The sequence below is a fragment of the Miniopterus schreibersii genome (assembly GCF_964146895.1).
Source record: "Miniopterus schreibersii genome assembly, chromosome: 1".
Lineage (NCBI taxonomy): Eukaryota > Metazoa > Chordata > Mammalia > Chiroptera > Miniopteridae > Miniopterus > Miniopterus schreibersii.
The window spans coordinates 120,675,040-120,697,483 of NC_138101.1; the positions used below are offsets into that span (position 1 = coordinate 120,675,040).

Genomic DNA, 22,444 nt, shown 5'->3' on the forward strand with positions numbered 1-22,444 from the left:
AGTGGAAGGGAAATGATGACATCATCAGACTGGACAGGAAGTTCCCAACTGGGGAGGAGCAGACTTCAGGACTAAAAAGTTCTGCCTAGACAAGACAAAACAGAAAAAGACTGAGCCAAGGAATGTGCTGGAGGATGGGACAGAATGGGCTCATTTCCCAGGTTCCCTCCTGAGGAAGGTGTGAAGCTGCTCATCTGAGGGTAAGGCTAGGAGAGCCCCAATTATGGGACTTTCGGAGTAGCCTGGAAGGCGCAAACTACTAAGACAGTATACTCTTTAAACTTTGTTGACTGCTACCTGATTTGGTCAGGTGCCTTCCATATATTTATTTTTATTTATAAGTTATTCATCTGCATTGATAACATATGAAGTATGGCTTAGATAAAAGAACACAAAGCGATTTGCTGTACAACATTATGCCTAAAGTTAACAATACTGCATTATGCACTTAAAAACTTGTCAAGCCCGCCCGGGCGAGGCTCAGCGGTTGAGCGTCCACCTAGGATCCAGGCGATCAGGGTTCGATTCCCGGTCAGGGCACATGCCCGGGTTGTGGGCTCGATCAATGACTCTCTTGTCATTGATGTTTCTATCTCTCTCTCTCCCTCTCCTTTCCTCTCTCTGAAGTCAATAAAGATATATTTTTTTTTTTTTTTTAATTTCTTTAAAAAAAACAAAAAAAACTTGTCAAGGGCCCTGGTCGGTGAGGCTCAGTTAGTTGAGCATCATACCATGCACCAAACGGTCGACAGTTCGATCTCCTCCATGCCCCCTTGTGGGCTCCATCCCCAGTAAGGGGCGTGCAGGAGGCAGCCAATTGATGTTCCACTCTCTCCCTTCCTCTCTCTCTAAAATCAATAAAAATATATTTTAAAAAACTTATCAAGAGGGTAGATCTCATGTTAACTGTTCTTACCACAATAAAAATAAAAAGAAGGAGTTTAAATGTTTACTTCCCTGGTCGTCGATGGATTCACTTATGCACCCAATTTTGACACTTCTGGTCCCCAAAACACAAGATGAGTCAGGGAACAGAGCTTTCCCCCTCCATCCTCAGAAAGATAACTCATTCTTCTTTTTCAAATACCAGGAGCCTGAAAAGAGTGCAAGTAGAATTACTTTAGTTTCGCTTTGTAGGTCAGAGGGTCAAAATTAGAGAGATAAAAACATCTGATGAGCCCTGGCCGAGGTGGCTCAGTTAATTGGAGCATTGTCCCGTACACCAAAGGTTGTGAGTTTGATTACCAGTCATGACACATACCTGGGTTGTGGGTTTGAAAATGATTTATGTAATAAAAGCACACAGAGCCCAAACTTATGCTTTTGAGAAAAACCAGAGGTGATAGAAACAGAAGGATTACCACTTCTCCAAGTAGGGATGCTGATTTCTGATTCATTTGTCCCTTACAAACCTGAACCTGACATTATTTGTGCACCACTCAGACCAAACTGAGAGCTGCCTCGTTTGCCCCTCGTAAGCCCCACGGTCAGGCATGAAGGCCGTACAACTTAAGGTGTCTTCTGGCACTCATGGCACCAAGCACAGCCAGGCAGCCTGTGAAGAGCAAGGGGACTCTGCAAAGGTGGGCCTCGCCTGATTTGCCTGCTCTCTGCCCAGCTTTTGCAGACTACTTCCATGCCCTCTCTTTACCATGCTTCACCACTCCCTGGCATGAGCATGGTCTCCCCCTGCCTGGAACATTTTTTGCTCCTCCTGCAATCCCCTTCAGCTACAAATCAAATCCTACTTGCCTTATGAATTCAGTTTAAGCTTTTAAAAATGGATTGCTTCCATTTTTTTGGTCCCCCACTCAATACAATTCCAGTAACTAGCTGTTTGTTTGCATTTCTGTCTCCCCCAGCTTTGTTAGGAGCTCTGTGAGGGCAGTGATAGCATCTCAGTGGCCTCTGGACCCCCTGGCCTAACAGACTGTCATAGGAGACTTCAGAATTGATTGCTGAATGATTGTCTTCTCTGCCCCATCGTGTTTTACCTCCTGCCATGCCCGCAGCATCCACCTCTTGCTAATGAGCATTTCTATCTTATCCTGCACTCTGGTTACCCATTGCCACTTGATAAACGACCCCAAAACTTCGTGCCTGACATGATTTTGTATTGCTCATGATTCTGTGGGTAGGTTGAACTTACATCAACAATTCTTCTGTTCCACATGGTACAGGTTGTGATCTATGCAGCTGCATTCAGCTTGGGAGCTTAGCTGGGCCAGAATAGCCAAGAAGTCTTCACTCAGATGACAGGCAGTTACGGTGCTGGCCCCCTCTGAGGGCTCCCCACATGGCTGTCTTCCTCACAGTTCAGATGGGCTTCCTCACAACATGGCAGCCGAGTTCCAAAAGAGTGGAAGCCTCCTGTGCACCACATCACCTCCACAGACTCAACAGGAGGGGAGACGGAATCCACTTCTTGATGTAGGAGAAGCTCGTGTATACAGAGAGGGCAGAAATGGCTGGTGGCCTGCTTTAAAGACAAGCCCCATCCTGAGTAATTCTTATGACAGTGCCTTTATTTCTACTAAAAGACCTACTGCACTCCAATGTGCTTGGCAACTGGCTAGCTACCTGATTTACTCATAAACAAACTTGACAACATGATATAGGCTCTGTCTGTATCCTGAGCTAATCTGCATTCTCCCATAGCCGTCTGCCTTCCAGTCTGCAAATCAAGTCCTTCGTTTTGCTGAAACAGTTGGGGTTGGGAGGCCTTTAAAACCCTCTTTGACAGGGAACAATCACTTCCGCTTTGGAGTCCAAAGTGGAAAAAAGGCGCCCTATTGTGCACAAACTTGGATGCTTCCTCTAAAATATCATTAAGCATTTTCCCCAGGAATACCACCCAGAGCAGAAGGGTTTCATTAGTTAATTTTTGTATCAGTAAAGGTAAGCTAATCACTGCGACAACAAAGCCCACAATGCCAGTGACTAAACATGTTACAGTTTAATTTTTACTCAGGTAACACTCCGATGTGGTCCAAGTCAATGGGGTACTTGGCTCCATGCAGTCATCCAAGAACCTGGGGTAGTAGCAACTCTGCCACCATTGACCCATGACTTCCAAGGTCATCCTGGGCGTGGACATCCAGCTAGTAAGGAAGAAAAACACAGGAGATTTTTATAAGCCAGGCCTGGAAATAGCACAGATCACTTCCTCTGATCGATTCCATTGGCCACACCTCAGTCACACAGCCAAATCCAACCACAACAGAACCGGGAAACATAGTCCAGCTCTGCATCCAGGAAGGTGTGGAAGCAAGTTCCACAGTGTCCTGGACCATATAAATTACACACACAGTGTTCCTTATTCCTGTTAGCACACAGCTCACACTCATTGTCAGCACTCAGGTTGAGGAAGAGGAGAGTGCCTATAAAATCCAGGCAGAGTTGAGCACATTTTCCTTTATCTTCCCCTGAGGATGGAAAGCATCTTTCCAGACTTGTTCACAGTGCCATCTGCTGCTGAGAGTAAAAAGCAGAAAAGGAGACAGCTCTGAGCTTGGGGATCCAAATAACCAGGCTAGAAGAATCAGAATTTAGTAAATTCTCTGGAAATGGAAGTGGTTTGGTAACCATAGGAAATTAGGGGAAATTCATACAGCAGTTGTCATCATTTAATAGACACCAACCAAAGACTGTGAGGATGAGGGAGGGGAGTCGTTTGGTTGATTTTGGCTTAGTTTACTTACCTGTGAAATTAAAGTAGGAGGTAAACGCAGAAGTGAAAATCAAGAGGACTATGTGAAGGTGCTTACCTAGCAAGGAGTCACTTGATTGGAATCAGAAAACCTAGAATTGAGTCTCAGCTTTGTCATTACCTGGGCTGTAGTTTCCTCTGTTTTAAAATGAGGGAACAAGAAGGCTTTTCTAGATCCGTTTCAGCCAAGAGTTCTAACCCAATCACAGTCTTATATGACCCATGGATCCCCAGGAAGAGTGGCTTTTGCTTTCTTTTTTAAAAAAACCAAATCCAACTGCCTTGATTTCCATATCAGAGGCCTATTCCTTGCATTTAAAGAAACATAAATATGTATATATTTTTAATCAGGTAAGTAGGACTTCCTGACTGACTGGGAGTCGGTGCTGAGAGAATAGAGTTTCTAGCGTGGTGCAACTTGGTGGCTGACCAAATCCTGCAACTAATTAATAGCAATAATAGCCAACTTTTGAGCATCAGCTCTAAGTCAGGCACATTCTAATCGCTTTGCATAAATTATCTCAATTTTCACAACCGCTGCAAAAACTACTAATGTTGGCCCATTTTACAAAAGAGGAAACTGAGACACAAAATACTGATGGAACAACAAATTAGAAATGGGGAGGAACAGAGGGTGTAAATGAGGTGTGGAGAGGACCGCCTGTGCCCCATTTCACCCCTACCTCCTGGCCCAGAACACCTACCTTGGGCTGTTACACGGATGAAAAACAAATTTTTATTGGTTAAGCCACTAAAACATGGGAGTATTTTTGATACAGGAATAATAGTGGGTATCTTGCTATATCTAAAACAGTGCGATGTAAACACAATTAATTAAATATTGGACATACTGAGTTTGAAATCTTGTGGGACAACCAAATGACAATGGCTAATAGGCACACAGAGTTTGTAGGGACACATGGAATCATCATTCACATATGCAAATTCACCTGTGAGTACTTGCTCTTAAATAAATAGATAAATGGAGCGAGGGGAAGAATTATTTAAATTTTTTCTTTCTGCCAATTCACCCCATGGCTGAAGGCCCTAAATTGACTGTGAAATGCGATGTGTAAACCTGTTCTTCCTCCTAATGTTCTCATTTCCCTGTATGTCCTCACAATATGAACATGTCACCACGCTAAATATAATTCTGGCCTTTAAAGAAATCTTTTCTCCTACACAATGGCTCCCAACTTAAGCTTGCGTTCTTACCTCTTATTCAACTGAAAAAACAATGAACAAGTTTTATGTTGAGGAAATGCTGTTTTTACATCAGAGACTGACCTTAGAACTCAACCCCATACAAGATGTGACCCTACTGTGTAAGTCTGAGAATTAATGTTTGATGGCGCTGATTTCATGAGAGACGATTGGGTCTCCTGGGGAAAATGCATAGAGTGAGATGAGGAGAGGGCCGAAGGGGGCACCCTGGGGATCTCCAACCTTTGGGCAGTGGGTGGAGAGAAGGAGTTGCTCATAAGACCATGAGCAGAAGTGGTAGGGGAAGCAGGGGGGCGGGGGCACCGGGAGTAATGAGCGCTCCAAAGCCAAAGGAGGGCAGAATGCCAAAAACTGAATAATTGTTTCAAACTAAACAACCCAAAAAAGTTGAAAAAAGGATCACCAGATTTGACAAAAATATTATTCACGCCCTGTTTGGGTGGCTTAGTAAGTTGGAACGTCATCCCATACACCGAAAGTTTGAGGGTTCAATTCCCGGTCAGGGCACATACCTAGGTTGTGGGTTCAATCCCGGGTTGGGGTGTGTACAGGAGGCAAACCATTGACTGATATTTCTCTCTCACATTGATGCTTCTCTGTTTCTCTCTCTGCCCCCTTTCTTCTCTCTCTAAAATTAATAATAAACACGTCCTCAGGTAAGGATGATATATGATATAGATAGATGATAGATAGATAGGTGATGATAGATAGATAGATAGATAGATAGATAGATAGATAGATAGATAGATGATAGATAGATAGATAGATAGATAGATAGATAGATAGATAGATAGATGACAGATAGATGATAGATTTCACAACTTTTGCCAGAGCAATTTCAATGCAGTTGCAGACATAAAAATCAGATTTTAATGGATTAGAAAAATGAATGGGAGGTAAGGCAGAGAGAACAAGGCTCTAAGATGTCTGGGAATGAAGGCATGGCCAAAGATTAGGGAGAGCTTGGGAGTTAGCAGGTAAAATCCTCCCTTCAAATATCCTAGCTATCCAACCATTCTTGTGTTCAGTTTCTTCATCTGTAAAATGGGTTTGATGCCCTGTCTCAGAGAGGTTTCTGAAGATGAAATGAGAGGACAGTCATGATTGTGTTTTAAGAAACCAAACAACTAGGAATGAGTTTAAGTTATGGGTGCTCCAGGCATTCCAATACCCTCCTCTCCGTAGAGCAGAATCGACAGAGAGCTGGGCCCCTGGGCCACACAATTCCATGCCTGATAGAACTGCCTTTACTGACATGCGCCTGGGTGATGATCTGAAGACTGTTATAGGAGCAGCCCTGTGAAACCCTTTGGCTCATTTGTTAAAAAGACGTTGAAAACGATTTTATTATATTACACAGCCTCATCCTATAGATGACTGTTGGGAGTATCCTCTCTGGTCTTAATTGTGTAATTAATTGTGTGAGTAATTGTGTTTCTCCTGAACAACTGGCCTCATTACCTTGTGAATAACTGATCAGGTTTCCCTTTTGACAATGGTTAGTAGAAAGCTTAGAGGCAAATGTGTGACCCACCCATTGCATGCACATAGGAGGCCATGAATGCATTTTTGTACTAGATTCTTCTCCAGTTCTCTTTTATGTTCCTACCCTTGCTAGTCTCATATTTAATATCTGTGCCATATGATTTTATATTATGCACTCTTATAGTCTTAAACCTTTTCTGTTACAAGGAAAGATGTAAGTAGTTATTTCTTGGGGGACTGCTGAATAATTTCTATATAATTGTAATTTATTTATAAATTATAATATAAAATATTGACATAAGATTTATTAATATAATTTATTTGATTACATTAATTAATGCTATATTGATATTGTTAATAGAGTAATCATTTATATATTTATAAATGAATTATATATAATTATGTGTATATAAGTAATTATTTATATATTTATAAATAATTTACATATTTATAAATATATATTTATTTACAAATAAATTATAAGTCTATATTAATAGAATACCTCTCAGTTTGCCTCTATTCCCATGAAACTTGCTCTTGTGTATGTTTCTCAGCACCAGAGCTCATGACAGTAGCTAACATGGCTTGAGCCCTTACTATGGGTGTGGCTGTTTCAAGTGCTTTATATGTATGGATTCATCTAATCATCATAAGAACTTCTATTTATGGCCACTTTACAGATGAGGAAACCTCGGCACATGAAGGTTAAGTAACTTCACCAAAGCCACACAGATAGTAAGTGACGTATCTATGATTAAAAAGCCAATTTTCTGGCGCTGGCCAGTGTGCTCCATGGTTAGAGTGTCGGCCAACATACTGAAGGGTCACGGGTTCGATTCCAGTCAAGGGCACATACCTGGGTTGCAGGTTCGATCCCTCACCCCTATTGGGGTGTGTGTGGGAGGCAACCAATTGATGTGTCTCTCTCACATCGATGTCTCTCTCTCTCTGTCTCTCCCCCCTCTTCCTTTCCTCTCTCTAAAAATCAATGGGAAAAATATCCTCAGGCGAGGATTAACAACAACAACGACAAAACAACTGTCTGGCTCCAGAGTCTGACCTTTCCCACCTAGCATAAGGATACAGTAATACCACCTGTCTGCATGCTCAGAGAACTCAGACAAAATGGCTTAGAAATTTTGTTTTCAGTGCTTTGTAGGATGTTGGCAAGAATAGCTAGAGACAGAGAACAAGGTAGCTAGATTAAAATTCCTTTCATGTAATGAGATAGGCAAAATATAGCTAAAGATATATCTAAACATAAATTAAAGAATACAGATCTCTTTGTTAAATAAAAAGTGATTTTTAATTAGACTAATCTTTCTTCCTTGGTCTCAAACAGCCCTAACCCTCTTCTTAGGGGGCTAATTGTCTGTACACTTTATGTGTCTTATAATCATAGTTTTAACTTTGAAAACAGCTGGATGAAATAGATATGGATCTATGAGAAGGACAGGACATATATAATAAACATGTCATGTCAAGCGTTCCTGTCATTTGTAACCTTATTAAAGTAAAAAATGGTCCAGTTGGTATCAGAATAATGAAAAAAACAAGAAAATGATGTTGCTGATCCAAGAATTTCTGGCTTCTCTCATCCTTTATTTCTCCTCTGAGGGTCATTAATAAGATTGTAGTCTTAATCCCTGGTCTTGCTCTGCCACCCTGCTATCTTTAGTATAGGCTTAGAGATATAAATAACATCTTGCTTAATAAGTATGCTAGGAAGCTAATACTCTTCCTCTCAAATATCCTCATCGTTCAGGGCCTTGGCAATGTCACCCCCTCTACCTGAGCCGCTCCTCCTTTCCCCGTCACACTAGCTCACACTGACATGACTTTCTTCTAAATTCCTGCAACTCACCTTATTAAAGTAAAAAATGGTCCAGTTGGTATCAGAATAATGAAAAAAACAAGAAAATGGCATCACTTCTACAAATTCAATATTTACCACCTGACATTGTCATTCATGTATATATCAGGCATTAGATATATTATGCCTGATATATATATAAATATATCTAATGCCTGATATATATGCGCATGTATAATATATCTAATGCCCTGGCCAGTGTGGTTCAGTGGGTAGAGCATAGGCCCTCGCACTGAAGGCTTAGCGATTCCCAGTCAAGGGCACATACCTGGGTTGCAGGATCATCTCTGACCCTGGTCAAGGTGCGTGTAGGAGGCAATCAACAGGTGTCTCTCTCACAGCAATGTCTCTCCCTCTCTCCCCCTACCTCCATTCCACTGTCTCTAAAAATCAATGGGAAAAAATATCCTCGAGTGAGTATTAACAACAATGATACACACACACACACACACACACACATATAATCTATCTAATGCCTTATAGATACATATGTATCTAATGCCTGATATATATATATATACACATATATACATGTGTGTGTGTATATTTATATATATATATAAAATGCCTGAGGTAGATGGTAGATATATATCTCAGGCATTAGATATAAGTTCCTTTCAGGCAGGAACTGAGTCTCTTTATATTTACTAATCCCCACATCACCAAGTACAATGTTAGGGCACCAGCAATGTTTGTTTAATTAATGTATTCAGAAGAGAGGGAAGAAGTGAAAATAAATGAATAAATGTATGAATGGAGAATTGAGTTTGAAGACCTTTCTGATTGACCAATCCTGCCTTTGCTTAGGCAATGTTTCTCTAAGTCTAAGCGATCTCTTTCAATCTTCTGCATCAGAATCATCTGAAATGACTGTTTAAAATGCAAATTCCTAGGCTCCCCCCTCAATCCCTTTAACAGAATATCTAGAGTTGGGCCCAGGAATTTTCCTCTCAACAAGCATTTCAGGTGATTCTTTAGCACACAAATTTAAGAGCCACTGGCTTATCAGAATGTGTTTAGAAGATATTTTTTTGAATAATTGGAATAATCTGGATTAAATACCACTCACCTCCATAGATTTTATAATTCAGTTCAAACTGGCAACAGCCTGGGTATCATACTCTTTGTAAGAAATCAACTCTCCTGGAAGAGAAGGACTTTCAGCTTTTGAGTGCCCAACATTGTAAATTAATTGGAATTGTGGTAAACTGCAAAGTCCATAATATTTGTATACTACTATGCATTATATATTGTTCCTGTGGCAACATTGCACTTAGGAATTTTATAACTTGCAGGAAACCCTGGAAGAAGCAGCATTCTTGGGGCCAGACACAGCAGCTTCTTAGTCTGGTCCTCCCTAGTCACCTGTGTGCACTCGTGGGAATCTCTCATTGATGCTCTCCTTTGTCTTCCTTTTTAAAATGTCCCTGGATAGATGACAGAGAACACAGACAGGGAATCATTTCCCAAACTAGTCCATGGTCCTGCTCTGGAAGCAGCTTCTAAACTGAGCAATAAATCCTTCAACTGCAGCAGGAATAACCCCCTCTTCCCTCCTCCCCCTAATGGGAGATTTTAAAAGCAAAGAGAAAGTGGACCCAGTAGGTCTACCATTCCCACTCAACTTTGCTTGTTTCTTTTCTCTTTTTCCACAGTAGTGTGCTTTTTCTTTCGGTACCTAAGCTTTGACTTCACCTTCCCCAGCAGGTACAGTGTAGTTTGGATCATTCCTAGTCTTTGTGAACACTAAGTTAGATTCCCTTGAAATGAAGAAATTCCATTAAATTAGTTCTAGATGATCTGGTGTCTTTTTTCCTAAGCTTCCACTTACATGATATTCATTGAAATTCAAGTCACCTGTTATGAGGACTACAAGAAATAAAGGGATAGCATCCTATCCTCTGGAGTTTCTAAGTTCCTAGTCTCATGCTCAACTGAGATCTCTCTCTCTCTTTCATTTTCTCCAACTTTTAAATTTTCTTTATAGGTTTTTCTACAGCACTTTCTCTTTACCTTTTTTAAAGGTATTTTCATCACTTCCATTCTTTACTGTTTAATCTCAGAAGCATGAGTGCACACACACACACACACACACACACACACACACGCGCGCGCACACACACGGTTCCCTGTGCCAGCTCTGTGTCTGGGAGCCTACATTTCCATTATTCCACAATATACCACATTCCAGAAGAGACAACCATTTCCTTGTCTGCTTATTTTGATCCACATGTCACACTAAAATGGAGAAAAAGAAGGGGTCTCAAACAGTATGAGTGTTTTGCTTAAGATGCTGGCCTTGCATAAACACATTTTATGCTTTCGGAGCAGGAGCCAGTGCCTCCTAGCTACCGCGAGTCCTTTGGCGCCATCTACTGGACGCAGTCACAGGCTGGGAAAATCAGATCTGACAAGGACCATCGCTGCATTCCTGGAACTGTTCTGAATTAATGGTTTCCTGCTGGAACAATGCTATATATAATTTTATAACAAATCTACTCAACTTCTAATAAATATCTCAGAAGCTAGGGAGTCTTTCCTGCTACTTCCTTCTCATGTCCTTTGCAGTTTCATAGAGTGGCTTTGTTTTATTTAGTTAAACAAATCATGAGAATTAAGAGGCCTTGTGACAATCAGCAAAAAACATTTAGAAAGCAGAAGCCACATTTTCTTTGTCATTGTAACTAGCATCCAGCATAGCACCTGGAGCTTCAGAATTAGTTTGCTTTTGTTTGTTTTATTCTTGTGGGGTTTTTGAATGAAATAATAAGCAATTAATATCCAAGATGGGAAAATATGACACACAGTTGTCTTTATTTCTAGGAGAGAGATTTTTTTTTAGACTTCCCAGTCTGGGTGGATAATGATAATAAACTCTTAACTAGGACCTGGCCGGGTGGTTCGGTTGGTTGAGAGTCATCCCATACACGGGAAATGCAGGGTCGATTCCCAGTCAGGGCACATACCTAGGTTGCAGGTTCCATCCCAGGTGGGTGCACATGGGAAGCGATCAATCAATGTTTCTCTCACACATCAATGTTTCTCTCTTTCTCTGTCTCTCTTTCCTGTCCTTCCCTTCGATAAAATAAAAAATAAAATAAAAAGATAAATAAATAAATAAACTCCTAACTAGGAACCTTTCCCCACCTCTAAAGTATTAAATCTGTTAACAAGAGAGTGACACTAAAAAGAAAAAGAAAATCAATAACAAACTCCTGCAGGCATCAGGAAGAAATAAAGACTTTGTATTATTGATTTTCTATGAAACTTAGCCTAGGACTGAAGAAATATTAGAATATTTCAATCTTCTTAAAACTGATCATTAAAATATTTGCCCACCGTGATGGTTAATTTTATGTGTCAATGTATCTGGGACAGGATGCTCAGTTGTTTGGTCAAACTCCAGTCTAGATGTTTCTGTGAAGATATAAGTGTGATTAATATTTAAATCTGTAACTTTGAGTAAAGCTGATTATCCTCCCTAATGTGGTGGGCCTCATCCAAAGTGGAAGGAATTCTCTTCAAAATTGAAGCATAAAAACCCTGTCCACATTTCCAGGCTGCTGCCCTGTGGAATTCAGACTCAGGACTGAAATTTCAAGTCTTACCTGAATTTCCAGCCTTCGGGCATACCCCATAGATATTAGATTGATAGATAGATGATAGATAGATAGATGATAGATGATAGATAGATAGATAGATAGATAGATAGATAGATAGATAGATAATTGATTGATAGATAGATAGATAATCTTCTATTATCTTTTTTGACTTGGAGAACCCTGACTAATACACCGAGTACTGCACTTTAATGTATATTCTACATAACTGGATCTCAAACTCTAATAGCCATCAAGATAAACACCATTGGAATAATCGTCTCTGAAAGTACAGTCCAAGGCCTCTGTATATATAGTAAGTCCTGCAGTTGGTACACTCAGTTTAGAACTATGTGATGTGCATCTCACCAGATTTAATTAGGAGCTTTTGGATGCACATTATATGCTTACTATGTATAGCCCAGAAAAGAGAGAGGGAGATAATACTTAATTTAAATTTACTAACATTTAATAAATACCTACTATGTGCCAGGTAGCAGACTAGGCTCTTTCAATTATATTATCTTGTATTCCATCTAATTCTATTAATATTATAAAACAGGCTGGATTATCTCAGCAAGATTAGATGACCTGCTCAGGACACCCTTTCATTTGTCCATCGGTATTTGCTGAGCAGCCGCTATGGCTCAGACATTTTGCATGGCCCTGGGCATAGAAAAGTAAATGAGAGCCATGGTCCCCTCAAGGAGCTAAAATTCTAGAAAGGATAACCAGTAATAGTCAAATGAACAAGAAATGAATAACATTGTAGAGCATGTGAAATGTGCAATAAACAAAATGAGCAAGGAAAGTGACAGAATAATTGTGAGATGGGTCCACCTCTAAGTAAGCCAGAGAAAGTGAAATATAAGCTCAGGAAGACCAGAAGGAAGCCAAATGAAGAACAAAGGTGGGTGGGCTCAGATGGCATCCCAGGCATTGCTGGACAGGGACACCATTAGGACTGCTTTTGTATAGTTACATTGAAGCTTCCTGTGTAGCACCTCAGTGGTGGCATCTCAAGGAGACAGGTGGACATTCCAGTATGAAACTCAAAGAAGGGATCTGATGTGGGAATGTAATGTTGGGAGTCATCATCGGATAGATGGGATTAGAAAACAAGGGAATACTGAGGCCACCTGAAGAGAGACCCATAGACAGAGGGTAGGGCCCAGGACCGAGACCTGAGGACTCCAGTCATTGGAGGTCAACAGGAGGAGTACCTGCAAGGAAGCTGAGCAGGAGGGACTACCAAGGAAGGCAGGAGGAAAACAAGGAGAGACAAGTGTTGCAAAAGCCCAGCTGGTGCAACAGTCAAAAATCCAGACCCGGTGTCTGCATCCATTCTGCTCGCTCCATTCCTCTGGTGCATCTGGAGAGTGAAACAGTGATGCGTTGCATTTGGCATATAATAGCTCACTTGATTCTTATGATTTTAGAAAGCAATCAGGCAGGTGTTTTCTGTTTTTCAGTTGAAAACACGTGCTCAGAGAAGTGAAGTAACTATTAAACGATGAAGCCAGGATCTGAGCCCATCTTCAGACTGCTGGTTGAGTATCTTTTCTGCTTAGTTGCCAAACCCTTAAAGATCATTTTTATGACTTCTTTATCATCATCAAAATGCTTGTCTTTTTGTTGTTGTTGTTAATCCTCACATGAAGATATTTTTTCCAATGTTTTTTTCAGAGAGAGTGGAAGGGAGTGAGGGAGAGAGAGAGAAACATTGATGTGAGAGAGACACATCGACTGGTTACCTCCTGCATGAGCCCCAACTGGGAGCAGGGAGCGAACCCGAAACCCAGGTATGTGCCCTTGACTCGGAATCGAACCTGTGACCTTTTGGTGTGCAGGCTGATACTCGAGCTACTGAGCTACATGGGAGGGCGTGTGTGTGTGTGTTTAAGCATCTAGGAGATTCCAAGATGGCTATGGGGTAGGTGGAAACTACACTTATCTCCTGGTGCCAAATCAGATTTACAGCTAAATTATAGAGCAATCAACCTGAATAACCAATAGGACAGCTGAACAGAAGTATTATAACCAAGAATTTACTGAAGAAACCATATATAAACTGGTAAGAAGGGTGGAGACATGGAGATGATTGGTCCCTGCACCCACATGCAGCAGCTGAGAAGCCAGAGGGATATCTCGCCTGCAAAAGTCCCCCCTGAGGAGGGTGTGGTCTTAACTCCATGCCAGGATCCCCAACCCAGAGCAACATGGCCAGGAAGAGGAGCCTGCATAGCATCTGACGATGAAAATCGTGGAGACTCTGTCTACCTGGAAGAGGAGGGAGTCTGTCAGAAACTCAGGTGCAGGTGCTGTCTTAAAGAGCCAACATACAGGACCTTTGCTCTCAGACACTCACCTGGGGCTCTGGTAGAGGGAAGGCAACTCAGGACACACAGGAGTCATAAATAGAAGATCTGGGTGGCGTGGCCCCAAGAAGAGATCTGGAGGCTCAGCCACTGAGTCTCAGTCCTGAGTCCCTATCCTACACTGCTGTCAGGCACCATCTTCCCAGGGTCTAGCACTCCTATTCTTACAGCACCAGCCTGGGGAGTGCAGTAACTCAGACCTCCAACTACTAGCAACACCACCTTGCCAAGCTCAAGTCCTGCAAAAAGGTCTGCTGGCTACACCCAGCAGGGACCTTTGGTGTGCTCTTTTTCTGGAGAAGCTCTAGGCAAACACTCAGATAGTCATTGACTGTGTGAACTACAACAGGAGGGAGCACATAACCCACATAAGAAACATTCCTGGAGCACCTAGTGCAGGTGATCTGGAAGACTGCACCACTGAGCCCCACAAGACACCTACATCATAAAGCCATCGTAACAAGTTTGGGAATCATAGCAGATCTACCTAATACACAGAGACAAACACCAAAAGGCAGGCAAAATAGGTAAACAAAGAAATGTGCCTTAAATGAAAGAACAGGAGAAATGCCCAGAAAAAGACTTAAACAAAATGGAAGCAACCAAGATACCAGATGCACAGTTTAAAGCAGAGGTGGGGAACATTTTTCCTGCCAAGGACTATTTGGATATTTACAACATTTGTCAGCCATACAAGATTATCAACTTAAAACTTAACTATGAAAAAAGCTCCTAGATTTATTGAATTTCTAGTCCCACCTGCGATTGCGTTGGCAGGGCCAAACCAAATGATTTTGCAGGCCATATACGGCATACTGGCTGGATGTTCCCCACCCCTGGTTTAAAGCAATGGTTATGAGGATGCTCAAGAACCTTCAGGGAAAAATGGATGATATCAGTGACAACTTAAACAAAGGGATAGTAAGCATTAAAAAGGACATAGAAACTGTAAAAAAAGAACCAATCAGAAATGAAGAATATAATATCTGAAATGAAAAATATACTAGAAGGAATCAACAGCAGGTTAGATGAAGTAGAGAATCGAATCAGCAATTTAGAGGACAAGATAACAGAAAACACCCAAGCAGAGCAACAAAAAGAAAAAAATAATTTTTAAAAATGAGGAAAGTCTAAGGGGATCTCTGGGACAACATCAAGAATAACAACACCTTCATCACAGGGGTATCAGAAAGAGAAGAGAGTGAGCAAGGGATCAAGAACCTTTTTGAAGAAATAATGGGTGAAAACTTTTCTAACCTGGTGAAGGAAAAAGACATGCAAGTCCAGGAAGCACAGAGTCCCAAACAAGATGAACCCAAGGAGTCCCACACCAAGACACATCATAATTAAAACGGCAAAGGTTAGAAACAAAGAGAGAATCTTAAAAGCAGTAAAAGCAGTTAGTTATCTACAAGGGAGAGCCCATATCACTGTTAGCTGATTTCTCAACAGAAACACTTCAGGACAGGAAGGACTGGCATGAAATATTCAAAGTGATGAAAAGAAAAGACATACAACCAAGACTCCTCTATCCAGCAAGGCTATCATTTAAAATTGAAGGTGAAATAAAGAACTTCCCAGGCAAAAAGGAAAAAAATAAAAGCTAAAGGAGTTTATTACCACCAAACCAGTATTGCATGAAATGTTAATGGGCCTTCTTTAAGAAGAAGAAAAGAAAAAATATGTAGAGAGAAACATAGGTATAAAGAATAAAATGGCAATAAATAAGTACCTATCGATTACAACTTTAATTATAAATAGATTAAATGTTCAAATCAAAAGACATAGGGTAACTGAACGGATAAGAAAATAACCCATATATATACTGTCTACAAGAGACCCACCTCAGAACAAAAGATACACACAGACTTAAGTGAAGAGATGGAAAAAGATATTCCATGAAAATGGAAATAAAACAAAAAAACTGGAGAAACAATATTTGTATCAGACAAAATAGACTTCAAAACAAAGGCCATAATGAGACAAAGAAGGACACTATAGAATACTAAAGGAATAGACCCAACGAGAAGATATACACCTTGTAAACATATATGCACCCAACATAGGAACACCTAAATATACAAAGAAAATCTTGGTGGACATAAAGGGAGAGATCAATAATAATAGTAGGTGATTTTAACACTCTTTGACATCAATGGATAGATCTTCCAGACAGAAAATCAACAAGGCAAGAGCAACCTTAATGACACATTGGACTAGATGGATTTAATTGATATTTACAGAATATGTCATCCCAAACAGCAGAATATACATTTTTTCCAAGTGCACATGAAACATTCTCTAGGACAGACCACATGTTAGGACACACACAAAAATCTTAATAAATTCAAGAAGATTGGAATCATATCAAGCATCTTCTCTGACCACAGGGTATAAAACTAGAAATCAATCACAATTTAAAAAACTGATAAACACTCAAACACATGGAGGCTAAATAACATGTTACTAAACAATGAATGGGTTAACAATGAGATCAAGGAAGAAATCAAAAGTTACCTTGGGACAAATGAAAATGAACACACAACAACCCCAAATCTATGGGACACAATGGAAGCAGTACTAAGAGAGAATTTCATAGCATTACAGGCCTACCTCAAGGAGCAAGAAAAATCTCAAACATAAAAATCTAACCCTATGCCTAAAAGAATTAGGGGAAAAAAACTACAAACAAAGCCCAGAGTGAGTAAAAGGAAGGAAATAATAAAGTTTAGAGTGGAAATAAATAATATAGAGACAAAAACAAAAATACAAAAAATCAGTGAAACCAGGAGCTGGTTTTTTGAAAAGATAAGCAAGACTGACAAACCTTTAACCAGGTTCATCAAGAAAAAAAAAGAGAGAAGACCCAAATAAATAAAATCAGAAATGAAAGTGGAAAGGTAACAACTAACATCACAGAAATACAAAAGATTATAAGAAAATACTATGAACAACTATATACCAACTAATTGGACAATCGGGAAGAAATAGATAAATTTCTAGAGACATACAATCTTCCAAAACTGAATTAGAAAGAATCAGAGAATCAGATTACAACTAGTGGAATTGAAGCAGTAACCAAGAAACTTTCAGTGAATAAAAGTCTTAGACCAAATGGCTTCACAGGCAAATTTTACCAAACATTCAAAAAAAGAACTGACACCTATCCTTCTCAAACTATTCCAAAAAATTCAAGAGGAGGAGAGATTCCCAAGCTCATTTTACGATGCCAACATTATCCTAATTTCAAAACCAGATAAAGACATTACAAAGAAAGAAAAGTACAGGCTAATATTCCTGATGAACAGAGGTGCTAAATACCTCAACAAAATATTAGAAACCGAATCCAGCAATACATTTAAAAAGATCATACACTGTTATCAAGTGGAATTCACTCAAGGGACACAAGATTGGTACAATATTCACAAATCAATAACCATGATACATTACATAAACAAAATGAAGGATAAAAGCCACATGATTATGTAAATAGATGCAGAAAAAGCATTTGATAAAATTCAGCACCCATTTATGATAAAAACTCTCAGCAAAATGAGAATAGAGGGAACATACCTCAACATAATAAAGGCCATATATGACAAACCCCCAGCCAACATCATATTCAATGGGCAAAAACAAAAACTTTTCCCTTAAGATCAGGAATAAGATGGGAATGTCCATTTTCACTACTGTTATTCAACATAGTACTGAAAGTCCTAGCCACAGCAATCAGACAAGAAGAAAACATAAAAGTCATTCAGATTGGAAAGGAAGAACTAAAACTTTCATTATCCGCAGATGACATGATACTGTATATAAAGAACCGTAAGGATTCCACCAAAAAACAACTACAACTGATAAATAAATTTAGTAACGTAGCAACATACAAAATATTCAGAAATTGGTGACATTTTTATACACTAATAATGAACTATCAGAAAGAGAAACTAAGAGAACAATCCTATTTATAATTGCAACAACAACAATAAAAATAAGGTACCTAAGAATAAATTTAATCAAGGATGTAAAAGATCTGTACTCAGAAAATTATAGGATACTGAAGAAAGAAATTGAGGAAGGTACAAATAAGTAGAAGCATATACCATGTTTATGGATAGGAAGAGTTAACATCATTAAAACGTCCACTCTACCCAAAGCAATCTATAGATTTGAAGCAATTTCTGTTAAAATACCAAAGGCATATCTCATGGAACTAGAACAAATATTCCAAAAATTTATATGGAACCAAAAAAGACCCCAAATAGCCTCAGCAATCTTGAGAAAGAAAAACAAAGTTGGAGGTATCATGCTACCTGATATCAAACTATACTGCAAGGCCATAATAACCAAAACAGCATGGTATTGGCATAAAAACAGGTGTATAGATCAATGGAACCAAATAGAAAACCCAGAAATAAACCCACACCTTTGCAGTCAATTAATATTTTACAAAGGAGGCAAGAATATATAATGGGATAAAGACAGTTTATTCAATAAACGGTGTTGGGAAAATTGGACAGATACAGGCAAAAAAGAAAAAAAAAGGAAGGGAGGAAGGGAGGAAGGGAGGAAGGAAGGAAGGAAGGAAGGGAGGGAGGGAGGGAGGGAGGGAGGGAGGGAGGGAGGGAGGGAGGGAGGGAGGAGAAAGAAAGAAAGAAAGAAAGAAAGAAAGAAAGAAAGAAAGAAAGAAAGAAAGAAAGAAAGAAAGAAAGAAAGAAAGAAAGAAAGAAAGAAACTAGAATACCTCCTTACACCACAAACAAGAATAAAGTAAAAATGGATTAAATACTTAAATGTAAGTTGTGAAACCATAAAAATCTGGGAAGAAAACATAAGCAGTGAAATCTCAGACATTTCTTGGAGTAATATTTTTTCTGATACAGCTCCTCAGGCAAGGGAAACAAAAGAAAAGATAAACAAATGGGATTACATCAAACTAAAAAACTTTTACATAGCAAAGGAAACCATCAACAAAAATGAAAAAACAACCCACTGAGTGGGAGAACATATTTGCTAATGATACATCTGATACAAGGTTAATTTCCAAAATTTATAAAGAACTTATACAACTCAACACCAAAAACACAAACAATCAAATTAAAAACTGGGCAAAGGGCCCAGCCGGGCATGGCTCAGCGGTTGAGCGTCAACCTAGGATCCAGGCAATCGGGGTTTGATTCCCAGTTGGGGCACATGCCTGGGTTGCGGGCTCGATTAATGACTTTCTCATCATTGATGTTTCTACCTCTCTCTCCCTCTCCTTTCCTCTCTCTGAAATCAATAAAGATATATTAATAAAAAAAAAAAAAAAACTGGGCAAAGGACCTGGATAGACACTTTTCCAAAGAGGACATATAGATGGCCAATGCATATGAAAAGATGTTCAATATTACTAATCATCAGAGAGATGCAAATTAAAACCACAATGAGTTATCACCTCACACCAGTCAGAATGGTTACCATCAATAGATCAACAAATAAGCATTGGCAAGGATGTGGAGGAAAGGGAACACTCGTGCACTGTTGGTGGGAATGCAGACTGGTGCAGCCACTATGGAAAACAGTTTGGAGTTTTCTCAAAACATTAAAAATGGAACTGCCTTTTGACCCAGTGATTTTACTTCTGAGAATATATCTGAAGCCCAAAACACTAATTCAAAAGAATATATGCACCCCTTTGTTCATAGCAGCATTATTTACAATAGCCAAGATTTAGAAGCAGCCCAAGTGCTCATCAGTAGATTAGTGGATAAAAAAGCTGTGGGACATTTACACAATAGAATATTACTCAGCCATAAAAAAGAAGGAAATCTTACCTTTTGCAAGGATGGACCTGGAAATTATTATCTATGTGAAATGAACAAGTCAGAGAAAGACAAATACCATATGATTTCACTTATATGAGGGATCTAACGAACAAAATAAGCTAACAAACAAATATGGAAACAGACTGTCAGAAGGGGGTTGGGGATTGGGTGGAAAAGGTGAAGAAATTAAGTTTTAAAAAAAAGATACAGAAAACAGTATAGTGATTGCCAGAGGGAAAGAGCAGTAGTTGGAGGTGGAAGTGGGCAAAGGGGGAATAAATGGCAGAAAGAGAAATGCAGTGTGAGATGATGTTTTATTGAGTTGTACACTTGAAATCTGTATGGTTTTATTAACCAATGTCACCCCCAATAAATTCAATTTTAAAAAAAGGGAAAGAAGCCCAGCCGGGAGTGGCTGAGCGGTTGAGCATCGACCTAGGATCCAGGCGATTGGGGTTCGGTTCCCGGTCAGGGCACACGCCCGGGTTGTGGGCTCGATCAATGACTCTCTCATCATTGGTGCTTCTGTCTCTCTCTCTCCCTCTCCCTTCCTCTCTCTGAAATCAATAAAGATTTTTTTTTAAAGGGAAAAAAAGAATAGTGGTTATAACAAAATGTGTAATTTTGAAAGTTCAATAAAAACATCTATTGCATAAAACAGTATGCAAAAAAATTACTCAACTGTTGCAAACTACTGACAAAGATTTTATCTGTGAAAATGAAGGGAAAGTAAAAGAGGAATTCATTCAAATGTCAGAGATCTAGACCTAGAGGAACTGGGGAAAAAAATAGTTTTTCCCTCCCCCTCCTAAAACTCATGCATTTTATTTTTCTTGACCTAAAATCTGCTGGTCAGAACTCCCAAAGGTTTCTCTCAATTCCTTGCTTCCAGTGAGCCATTTTCATGTTGTTAGGAGAACAAATCGTCACCTCCCAAAAAACCTGGAAAGGAGTTTTCAGCCTCAGGAACTGAGGAAAACACAAGGGAGTGAGTTACCTGAAACTTAGTCAAAGGGACACTGAAAGCAGAAAACCCACATCTCAAAACCATCTCGCAGTCTGGGGGTAGACCCTCCCAAAATGGGAACAGGCGACAGTCACAGTGCAGGGATGGGTAGCAAGGCAGAGGAAGTCCACTTTGGACCAAGCGAAAGAAGTCCAGCCACCCTGAGGCAGCCAAGCAGAGAGAAAGAGTCCTGAGGAGTCCTCCGAGTCTTCCCAGGTTTGAGATGTCCCTGGCTTCAGCTGCCGTGTGACTACACCTGCTGAAGAAACTCTGTGAGAACTGCCTAGCAGAACCCCATTAAACCCCAGATTCATGAGCAAAATAATTGTTACTGTTTTGTCAAAAGTTCGGAAATAACAGAAGTAAAAGCAATAAATCACCAAAGTATCAATTAGTAAAAGTTTATTGAATGCACACCAAAATACAGTTTGCAAACTGGGAGCACTCCAATCCAAACGTGGAATGAGGCTCAGGGGTATATTGTTATTAAGCAGCCCGTGTAGTGAGACAGCAGTGACTGTTTATTCTTCACTGGGATTGGTCATAATATTAAAATTTTCTTAAATGATGGGGAGTTAGTCAGCAGTTACCTCTTACCAACATTGGGAAACAGTTTAAGTTTTGCTTCTGATTTCCAGAAGTGTAATGACCCTGGTCATGTCAGACTTGCAAACTCAGCTAGATTAAGCTTTCTTGTATAACTAAACTAGTTTTGTCTGCTCAGGGGATTTTCAAGGTTGGTCTCTGTTTTTTATTTGAACAGTTTTAAGCCCAAAATTATGGGGGGGGGGTGTGTTTGGGGGGGGGAGTTACACAGCAATAGATAAATGGACAACTGTTAGCCCCCACCACATCCCCAATACATTCACACACACACACACACACACACACACACACACAAGGCCCTTTAGTAATTAAGAAGCATTTATTGACTGATTTCAATGAGAAGGTCACTGTCCTAGGAAAGCTAGGGGGGGAGGAGACAAAAACATGCTTCTCTCAGGAAGCTTACAGACTAGTAAGAAAAAAAGACCCAAGCAAACAAACAAAACAAACCCCATTAAGTACAGTTCGTAGTGCAGTGATGAAAGCCTGCTAAGGTTTTTATAGACACACAGAGATGGGGCACCCAACCCAACCTGAAAAAATGGCTGGAGGAGGTTGCAGCTGAGCTGAGTCTCAAAGAAGAAAAGGACAGGAGCCCAGAGACGAGGAAGGGAATGGGAGTGGGCAGACAGCATCCGGAGGGCCAGCAGGGAAGACGCGTGCGGTGTGGACCGGGACAACTCTGCAGGGTGGCTGGGAGTTACACTGGAGAGATAAACAAGGTTGTGTCACCAGGAGCTCAGTAAGCTGATAAGAG

General features: G+C 40.0%; 1 long non-coding RNA gene across 1 annotated transcript in view; it reads right to left on the reverse strand.

Annotated features, from left to right (window-relative positions):
- Nucleotides 1-288: 288 nt before the first annotated feature.
- LOC308558856 overlaps nucleotides 289-22,444 on the reverse strand; it is a 43,017-nt gene continuing 20,861 nt past the window's right edge. Inside the window, exons 5-6 of the long non-coding RNA XR_013999059.1 lie at nucleotides 2,150-3,101; nucleotides 289-1,094 (exon numbers count right to left, since the gene is read on the reverse strand). This is a non-coding gene — a long non-coding RNA (uncharacterized lncRNA). The remainder of the gene's footprint in view (nucleotides 1,095-2,149; nucleotides 3,102-22,444) is intronic.